The following is an 11013-nucleotide window of genomic DNA, read 5'->3' on the forward strand; positions in this document are numbered from 1 at the left end:
CTTTCTCCATGACATTGCATGATCTTTTGGCTACTCAGTTTGGTGTCATGAGGGAGTGGAAGACTTGTTTCCCTCCCCCCCGCTTCTTCGCGTGGTCTTTTAGGAAGCTCAATTTCTGTGGCGGGCAAGCAGGGGACTTGTTGGCTTTCCTCCTCACATACTCTTTCGACGATGCATTTTTAATGGCACGGGCATGCAAGAGAATCATATAGACTCATTTCTCTCCATGTATCCTTCTAGCAAGCAGTTTTTTGTGCAGCAGGCTAGCGGGTGACGATGTTGAGTAGGAAACGAAGACGTAATGGGTTCGACCTTTCTCCAATTTTGATGATCACTTAATCTCATCGGATGAGTATATTTAAATCCTCCATTGGGCTCTTTTGGATGCTTATGTGACAAGATTTTGCGCATCCATTTGTGCATGAGATCTCTTAATTGATGGCTAAAATTCAATTTTCTTGGTGGCTATTGGAATTCAATTCTTCTGCAGGAGGTGGTTGTTGACCTGATGGTCGAGGTCCTTATTTTGCTCAGTCGGTGCCCCAAGTCGGATCCTTTCTGCATTCAACCATCTGATTTTTACCATTACTCCATATTGGACTTTTGTAGGCTCATTTTGGATGCCACCCATACCCATTTAATACATTTTGGAGACTTTCTTACCTCTGTCATGCCGCCATGGTGCATCTGTCACATAGATGTCTTATCCTGCAACCCTTTTTGCCTCTTTTAGAGATGATGATTGTATGCAGAGGGTTATTGCACGCCATCAGATCAGCTTGTCGATCTGATCTTCTCCTCCTCAAGTTTTTTGTAACCTAACCCTAGGAGGGTTAGGGTTTCCAACTTTAGTTCAATTTTGAGTTATGCCTCAGCTATAAAGGCAATTTTTGTATCTTTCCAAAAGGATCTTCTCTTTATTTTCTCTCGCATAAATCTTGCTTTTCTACAACTGTAAAAGTTTCCTTACCTTCACATGAATACAATTTGCTTGTTTTGCCCTTATTCAGTTCCTTCAATTTGTGTAATGTTTTACCCTTTTGTAGGAATGGATTTTAATTGTTTTTCTTAGCATAGGTGTGTGTGTTGATCCTTTTGTGAATGACATCTATGAACTAAATCACTTCCTCTTGCCATCCTACAAATTTCCAACCTCCACTCTTTTCTTAGGAAGATAATTAGGATAGAATCTTGTGTATATTTGGGGTAGTCTTATTGATGTCTTGTGCAGTTATAGGTAGGGAGATCACTTTCAGTCTAGGTGCAAACCTCCTTCCCTTCTTTCAAGCAACCCTTCTCTCTCTCCCTTTTCCCTGTCAAATCATAGATTAGTTTTACCAATGTTGGGTCGGTCCAATACTCTACATTTGGATTGGAAAAGAAATTGGCCTTCTCTGGAGATTCAACCTCAACAGTGCAAGGTCCCACACTTGGAGGTTGATTCAATGTTTCACAAGGTTGATGATCAAGGTTTCTTGGGTCATCAAGGGTGCAAACTTTTGTGACAACATTTTTTTTAATAACACATCCTCAACTAAGCCAAATGTTGAAATTTTAAACCAGGATATATGGTTATTTATAATATCTTTAACAAAGGAATTCAATGCACATTCAAACTATATATTAAACTTTCAACAACAAAAAAAAAATCTCCGACATCCTCTCCATTCAACCTTGATGCTTTGTGGTTTATTGTTTTACCCATTAACTGTTTATCAATCAATGAGTTTTTGATTAAGGAAAATTAGGTTTTAAGGGACCCGAAACCCTCTTACAAAACGAAGGATAAGCATGAAAGAAACTAGAGAAGACAAGACCTAGAAAGAAAAGTTGCAGAAAAACCAGCAGCTAGGAAAAAAGGATAGCACAGAGCCAACAAGAAACTAGCAGCCAAAAACCAACATTACATATCAAATAAAAACTTTAATGGACTCCTTTTCATTCTTAACCAACAACATAAAGGGCTTAGTAGCTTCTCTTAGATATTTGTTCTCCTGCTTTAGCTGAATGTCTTTCATTTTGGTCTCCAAATCACTGGTCGTCTACCTGGTCCTTCGCCTGGAGATTTGTGGAGTAGAGCTGGAGGTCAGCAAATCATCAATGATTACCATATCCTTATTCTGATTTTTCCTCTCCAAGTGATCCACCAAGGCATTCATATTTTGAGATGAGATCCTCAAGAACTCAAGACTGTGATTCATAAAATTATTCAACGCCTTCTCAGTTTTAGCAACCCGATTGATGATAATTTCGTTATCAGCCTCGGTCTTATCTTTGACAATTCTAATCACATCTTCTAGATGTTTCAAGTCACCTTTTATAAGATCTTTCTCTGACCAGTCCTGCATTTCAATTTCATCCTCTTCTTCACTGGTTTCCACCTCCACACTCTTTTTCCCGAATTAGTATCCTTGATCAGATTGTAAATCTTATACTCCAGGTCTCTTTGTTTACTCTGTATGCTGGTAATATTTTCAATAACCCACTTCTGAAAATTGAAAGAATCTAGCATGCAATTTTGAGTAGCATTCAAAATGGTGTTCACCGTGTCCCTTCCCTGCTTAGAGCTCACAGAATTAGGGTTAGCTTCCTCCATGGAATTCTGGGCAACATTCTTGCTATCTGAAACCATAGGGTTAGAATTAGGGTTTTCAGTATAAGCATCTCTTTTCCCTTCCTCCTTTTTTCCAACATCCTCTTTCTTCTCACTTTCCAGATCAATATCTGCCTCCTTCCCCTGTTCCTCCTCCATACCATCAACCACATCCATGTCCACTTTGTTAATGTCAGCCCTTCCTTTTTTATAGATAGGAACATTAGACAAATCATCTTCAGACTCATAGTCATTATGACTCTCTGAAATATGAGCATTTGTCACTAGATTATCATCCTTGCTAACCCTAGCTTTTTTCTTCAAGTGTTCGTAAATGAGCAGAATAAGCCCCTGCTGGGCTATGGGGTAAGATTTGGGCTTTTTGGCATGGTCAGCCAAGCTCTCATTCAAGGATGATGCTAAATAAAAGGGCAGAGAAATCTTAACCCCATGGTGGAAATGATTAAGTATAGCAAAATGATAGTTGTAAACTTTAGTAAATCTACCATCAACAGTCAGGAATTCCATCAAAACCCTTAGCATCTTCTACCAAAAGCACTTTATCTGATGAGAGAGGTAGTAAGAAACATTGTCTTTCTTGGCAAGCCGAGCCTTCTCATCATCAGTTTTTGGGAAATTTTTAATTGTTTTAGTGGCAAACTTTCAGTCTCTGTAGAACTTTGTGCCCTCCTTCTACAATCCCGTGACCTCTGCAACCAAATCCTCATCAATCTTCCATGTCTCCCCAAACAACATAACTTTGTTGTTGTTCCAACCCTAGCAAAGCCTTGAGACACCGATTTTTCGCTTCCATGCAACTTTTCCATATAGTCTGTGAATCCATATCTATGGAGCCTCCTCCACACTTTCCGCTCACTTTTCCAGTTCTCACAATTAGACAGCTCATTTTGGTTTAGGTTACCTCCCATGTTGAAAAGCAGGTCGAAGTCTTCAATAGTATATCTCACAAATTGCAGATCAAGACTTAAACACAGGCTCTTGAGCAAAATACTGGATTCACAAAACAGAGTACCTTTCGTGGTTTTAAAAAAGTAAATAATAATGGTCGTCGAGATCCAGCACTTATTATTATAAGTCCCATCACACCAATGATCATAAAAATGATGCCTAAAAACAATCATTAACTGACATTTCGCATACCCCCAATCTTAGTCTTTGATTTCCGGACCCCAAGAGGTAGTCATGATTTTAACTTGAACCATTAATACGATCAAAATTTATATGCTCCCGAACATCCCTTTTACATTGGGCTTCTCCAATATATTTAGAATCCACCTCTAAATAGACCCCTTCATTAGCTAAAAGGGGTTATGAGAATACTATCATAGTCATTTAATAACTTTTTAACACTTTCAATAGTATTGGTTATATTCCAAGATGAAGAACTAGTACCTTTAAGAGCCTGAATGATATTGAGGGAGTCACCTTCCAACCATATTTTTTTAAATTTGAGACCCTGAGCAAGCTGGAGGCATTTCAACATAGCCTGAGCTTCAACAACATGATTATTTTGAACTCCTAAGGGAGAAGTAATAGCAGCAATGCAAACACCTTGAGAATTTCTGATGATACCTCCCCCTCCAGCCTTCCCAGGGTTGCCTTTAGCAACCCCATCAAAATTCACCTTGACCCAGTCATGATCGGGAAATCTCCAGACACCATTTTCTCCCCTAGTCTTATTGTCAGATTTACAAACTTTGTGAATCAGATTCCATTCAGTAAGGATGCCTTTCTCAATATCATTCATGTCAGCAAAAAACCATTGCTTGTTGTTTCTGTGAGGAATATTTATGTTTTCTTTTATATCCCTGCAAAAATTTTCAAAGACCACCTGAGATGTGCTCTTAGCTTCCCTAAAGATTCTGTTATTTCTCTCTTTCTAGATATACCAACAAGTCATGGGAAGGATCAAGGACCAGAGATTCTTGATAAGAGGAAATTTGGTGGGAAAGGTCCATTGCCAAATAGTTTCCTTGAGACTGTTGTGCAAAACCCAATCAACTGTCCATTCACCCAAAACTTACTCTAGATTTCCCAAGTGAAGGAGCAATGGATGAACAGATGATCTATTGATTCTTCCTCTTTCTGACAAAGCTCACACCTGTTAGGAAACATAAAACCTCTTTGGGCCAAGTTATCAATAGTTAGAATTCTATTATGAATAGCAAACCAAAAAAACATGTTAACTTTAGGAATAAGAATTCTATTCCACACTTTACCCCATATTGGGTTGCTGATCTGGGTAAATGTGTTTTTATAGGCCGAGGCAACAGTGAAGTTACCCTAAGGATTACTCTTCTAGAGGAACACATCATCAAAATCTTTATTAATAGAAAAGGACAACAGATCCTGCTGAAGCAACGAAAACCCAATATAAATAGCATCAAGCCTTACCCATCTATTCTCCTTCCTGTAGTTACAAACCATGGACCCAAACCTTCTTTTACATTCATTAATGAATTGACTGCAGTCTTGATTAAAGAGAGGTTCATTTTTAATCCAAGGATCCTCCCAGAACCTAATTTTGTCACCTTTGTCAAGGACCCATCCAGCTCCAGCTTTAGCAATTTTTGTGGATTTGATAATACTATTCCATATGAAAGACCCAACAGGGATGTCATCAAAGTAGATGAGAGACTAGAGAGGCTGATAATGAATATATTTATCAAACCAAACCTAGTTCCAATCTTTCTTAATGCCATAAGCCCTCCATATCTATTTACCAAGCAAAGCTTTATTAAAAGTTTTGAGAGCTTTAATACCTAGACCTCCCTTGCTCTTTGGCTTACACACTTTGTCCCAGGCAGCCAAGCCAATCCTTTTTTTTTCTTCTACCCCTGACCAAAGAAATATTTTCTGAATCCTCTCTAAAGCTTCAACAAATTTAGCCGGAATACCAAATAGACTAAGAGCATAGACAAGGAGATTCTAAAGAGTAGCTTGAAGGAGATGCAATTTTCCTGCTTGGGATAACATGGATCCTTTCCAGCCAACCAATTTTTTGTTGAGTTTATCAATTAACGAATTCCAGAATGAGTTTGGGGGAACTAATCCCAAAGGGAGACCCAAATAAGTGGAGGGGAGCATTTCCACCTTGCACCCAATAATATTAGCAATTCTTTGTTGTCTTATGATAGGAGTATTCATGAAATAGATAACAAACTTGTCCCAATTGATTTGCTGGCCTGTTGCCAATGAATATGAGCTAAGAGCACCTTTAAAGGCATCAACCTCCCCAACAGAGGAATATCCCATTAAAATTGTATCATCAACAAACTATTGGTGAGTACAAGACACATTAGCAGAGGAAGGTTGAAGACCTTTGATATTTTTATTCACTTTCATTTTTTGGATCAGTTTGCTCATGCTCTCCGCCAAGATGGTAAATAGGATAGGAGATATGGGATCTCCTTGTTTGAGCCCCCTAGAAGATTTAAAGAATCTAGATGGAGACCCATTGATGAGAATTGAAAATATTAGGGTGGAGATCAACTCTCTGGTAATTTTGATTATCTTCTCAACAAATCCAAAGGCCTCCATAATTTTGAAAAGAGCTTGACATTCCACTCTGTTATATGCTTTAGCTAGATCCAACTTTATTAGAAAACCTTCTTTATTGGCAACATTAAGAGAATGAATATTCTCATGCACAAGGATAATAGAATCCAAAATCTGCCTACCAGGGACAAATCCTTTTTGCTCCTCTGAGATGATAAAGGGGAGGACAACCAAAAGTCTAGAAGTCATAACTTTAGAAATGATCTTATAAAAGGAGTTACATAGATTTATTGGCCTGAATTTTCCCATGGAATCCGCCCTAGCCACCTTAGGAATTAAGGCAATAAAAGTAGAGTTGACTTCCTTAAGGATTCTTCTTGAACCAAAAAATTATTAACAACATTCACTGTGTCTTTTCCCACAATATGCCAAAATTCCTGAAAAAAGAACATGGGGAAGCCATCAGGTCCCGGAGCCTTATCCCCCTGAAAGGACAAGACTGCTTTTTTAATTTCCTCAGTAGAAGGGATAGCAGAAAGGGCCTTATTATGGTGAGGTTCAATAATCTTGGGGATGTTGTCAACCAGATCTTGTTGCTTAGCAAAATCAATCTCCTTACTACCTGTGAGGAGCTGAGAGAAGAAACTAACAGCTCCATCCCCAATGTCATCATCTTTAAGATGAATTTTGTCCTCAACAATTAATCTAGCTATTCTATTTATGTTTCATAGAAGTCAAGTGAAAAAAAATAGTATTTCTATCCCCAGCTTCCAACCAAATAGCCCTGGATCTCTGTCTCCAATAGATTTCCTCCCTAGATATAATGTTGTGAAGTTTGACTAAAATATTATCTTCCTTAGCCTTGGGATACTTTTCATATCCATCTTTCTGTATAGAGTTTTGGATCTGTTCTAATTCCTCCTTCAACTTTTTTTTTATTCAAAAATATCACCAAAAACCTTCTTATTCCAAATCTTAATGTTATCTTTGATGTTTCTAAGCTTTTTAGCAACTTTGTACATGGATGTTCCATCCACATCAATATTCCACCAATTGGCAATGGATTTTTCCAAATAGGGGTGAGAAATCCATATTTTCTCAAACCAGAAAGGGAAACACTGTTTACTCTTAATAGACTCAGCAACAAAAGAAATGGGATAATGATCTGAGCCTATTCTATTGACAACTGACAGGGAACATCTATGAGAAAGGATCTAGTCATGAGTAATAAGGGATCTATCAAGCCTTACTTGAATGAGGTCTTCTCCATCCCTTCGATTAGACCAGGTGTAAGAAGCTCCAGTGAGATCAGTATCAATAAGAGCATTGGCATTGATGAAGTTCATCAAATCAGTTCTACTATCCAGTTGGGCTTGAGTTCCTCCAAATTTTTCAGTTCCTTGCAGAGGAGTATTGAAATCTCCCATCAAAAGCCAGCTGTCCTGAGAGAAAGAGCATCTTTTCTGCTAGATTTTATCCCAAAATTTACTCCTAGCAACTTTGGAATTAGGGGCATAGATATTTGTAACCACCCATTCCTTTCCTTCAGTGATGCTTTTAACTTTCATAGATATCATATTACCATCTTCATCAATCATATCTCCTAAAATAGTTTTCTTGTTCCAAAAAATAGCCACCCCACCTAAGGCCCCATTCGAGCTACTACCACAAACTCCTCCATTTTTAAAGAACTTTAAATTCTCAACTTTCTCCTTACTCATTTTGGTTTCCTGCACAAGGATAATATCCGGCTTATGATCTCTAATGAGATTCTGTAATATATCATGTTTATTGAGACCATTTAGGCCTCGAATGTTCTAGGAGATTACCTTCATTTGGAAACCTGGGAGCAGGATTCTTGTATAGTTTGCTGCCTTCCATCAGCTATGTTTTTCCTAGTCCCTATGCCATTTAATGGTTTTACATTTGGAAAGACCAATATCTGCCTTAGATATGGTCCTAGTTTTCACCCCATTAGGGCATCCTGCCTTCTTATTTTTTATTTTTTCCATTCCCTGTTATTTCTTCCTCATGTTCATCTCTGAGATCAGCTTGCATGTTATTCCACAGTTCTCCTCTTTTCTGGGAAGAAGAGGGCGTGTCAACTCCAACATTTTGAAATAAAGAGTTTAGGTTAACCTTAGGTGATCCGAACTTGTTCTTCCTTCCAGAATTAACTTCAGGTCCTACAGAATCATTTGGGCAATCTTTATCACTTTTCATTACTGAGACTTGAAGGGCCTCATGTTGGGATTCAATTATATCATCAATCTCACCTTCTTCAAGAATCTCTTCAATGATTACATTCTCTTCCTCTTGAGTTTATAACACTTCAAAAATATTGACTGTTTTGATCTCAAATCCACTAATTTCATCCTTTTTATCTTCCTTCAAAAGGGAACCCTTAAGAGGGATAGCATTTCTATCATCTTCTGATAAATCTTTTAGGTTACTGGAAATTCCGCTTCCTCCTTCCACTCTACTATCTTCCTTAATATTATTCTTTTCTTTCCATACCTGTTTATGAGGATTATTAACCTTCATAGGTTTTTTGGGGTTACTAGGGTAGGCCTTAACCAATGTCCAACTTTCTTACAGGAGAAGCACACAAAGGGGAGGGACTCAAACTCTATTGTCTATTCCCATAACCCAAGTTTGGAATTTATAGCAATAGAACTAGGAAGATCCATCTTTTGCGAAATATTGACACAAATTCTCGCATAAACCAGTCTCTTTCGAGCTGCAGTCATTGGATCTATAGCAACAAGCTCCCCAAAGGAATTCGCTATACCTGAAAAAACATCCTCAACCCAGAATTCAAGCGGCAAGCCGGGTAACCTTACCCAGACCGGAGCAGATTCAAAGAAGGAATCATTGAGTTCCATGTTTGGAGACCATTTTCTCAGGGATAGGGAAGATTTACCAAACATCCATGGTCCACCGCTTAATGTTGCTTCCAGATCTTCCCCACAAGAAAAGGAAAAAAAAACAAAAAAACCCCTTGACAGGGCTGAAACATCAACCTGACCTTTCAGCTTTTATTTTCTCTTAACAAAGGATCTAACATCCTCAATATTGGGTCGTGGCCCAACAAACTTTCCCACTAGAGAGAAAGCCATTAAAGAAATGCTATGATCAATAACCAAATCTGGAACAACAATAGCCTATTTACCTGTTTTTCTATCAGAGATGTCTTCCACAGAGGGGAAGGATGATTTTCCAGTAGGTTTGTTTGTAAAAAGACCACTCTAGGGTTTGAGAGCCTTCACCTTTGTAGTCTTTTCCAAGTCAGCTTTCATGCCCTCGGGACTCGATTTTGGAGAATCTTTCATCTTTTTATGGTCAGGAGGAGGGTCCCGATGCCGTGGGTCCCCATCCGATCTCCCATCCTCATCATCCAATGCTTGTCCTTGAGCTGTAGAGGCAGCAGAACCAGAGGAACCAACATCATTGTTCCCTCCATTTCCAGAATTCAAATTTCCTTCTGCTTGCGCTGTTCGCTCCATTGTAAAAATAATCAATGAGCTGGTTTAATAAGCTAGCCCAAATTTATCTATACAATGGATCAAAAAAATCATTTTCTTACCATTATTAGATCTTCACATTTGCTGAGATCTCTTCATTTACAAATTCTTACGCCTTTCACAACCACAAGTAATGGATGTCAAGGAGTGCTACATGCTAGACCATACTTAAGAAACAACACAAACAATCTAAGAAGGTCCTAATAACATGATCAATATTTTAGTCATTCAATTGTTATTTTTGATGAATAATCATCAAAATTATTTAGTTTACTTAATCTTAGAATAATTATGTAAAATAATTTAATTTATTTTCAAAAATAAAATTAAATATATTGATATACATACTTTATTAATACACAAAATAAAAACTAGTATTATTTTGAGTAAAGAATATTTTATAATAATAGATAATAATTTTAGAATGTTTTTATTTTTCCTTTTAGATAAAATAGATCTTATATTAAAAAAATAAAATTTATCAAATCATTTAAATTTTATTTATAGTTAAATACTAAAAAATAAAATAAGTTCAACTTCTCATAAAATCTTAAATCTCAACTCTAAGACTTTTTATTCCACTAAAATTAAAATTTTAACAATATATATTAAAAAATCAAAATTTATCAAAATAATTAATTTTGATTGGTAATTAATAACTAAATTCTTATTCTAGAAACCAAGATTCAAATTCTCAAGCTAACATTTTAAGTAGAAATCTAAATCTCAACTCTTATACTTGTGTTCCATATGTTCAAATGGATATGAAAGAATTCCAAGAGCAAGATTGCCCCAAATTTGTTTTAATTGGATCTTAGAAAAAGTAAAAGCTTTATATATTTGTTGAGATCATTTTATTACTATTATTAGACTATACTTTAAAAAAATCATTTTATTACTATTATTAGATCTTCATATTTGTTGAGATCTCTCCATTTACAAATTCTTCCACCCAAGTGATGAATGTCAAGGAGTGCCTCATGTTAGACTATACTTAAGAAACAACACAAACAATCTAAGAAGGTCGTAACAATATAATTTATATGTTAGTCATTTTATTTTTATTTTTTAATGAAAAGTATTTAATCTTAAAATATTTATGTGAAATTATTTTATTTATTTTCAACAATAAAATAAAATAAAATAAATTGATATGTATAATTTATAAATATACAAGATAAAAATTAATTATGTCAAGAGATGTAACTACAATGACTACAAAGAATGAAATGTGAGTGTGTTAACAAAAACTATTTAAAAAATGAAAAAATAAAAATAAAAACTAAAATCATACAACTACTTTTTGTAAATGCAATAATGATAAAATAACTCTTAAGATCTTAATTCAATTATTAAATCTATATAATTATAATTATA

The sequence above is a fragment of the Cryptomeria japonica genome, chromosome 8 (genome assembly GCF_030272615.1).
Source record: "Cryptomeria japonica chromosome 8, Sugi_1.0, whole genome shotgun sequence".
In the NCBI taxonomy this organism is placed as follows: domain Eukaryota; kingdom Viridiplantae; phylum Streptophyta; class Pinopsida; order Cupressales; family Cupressaceae; genus Cryptomeria; species Cryptomeria japonica.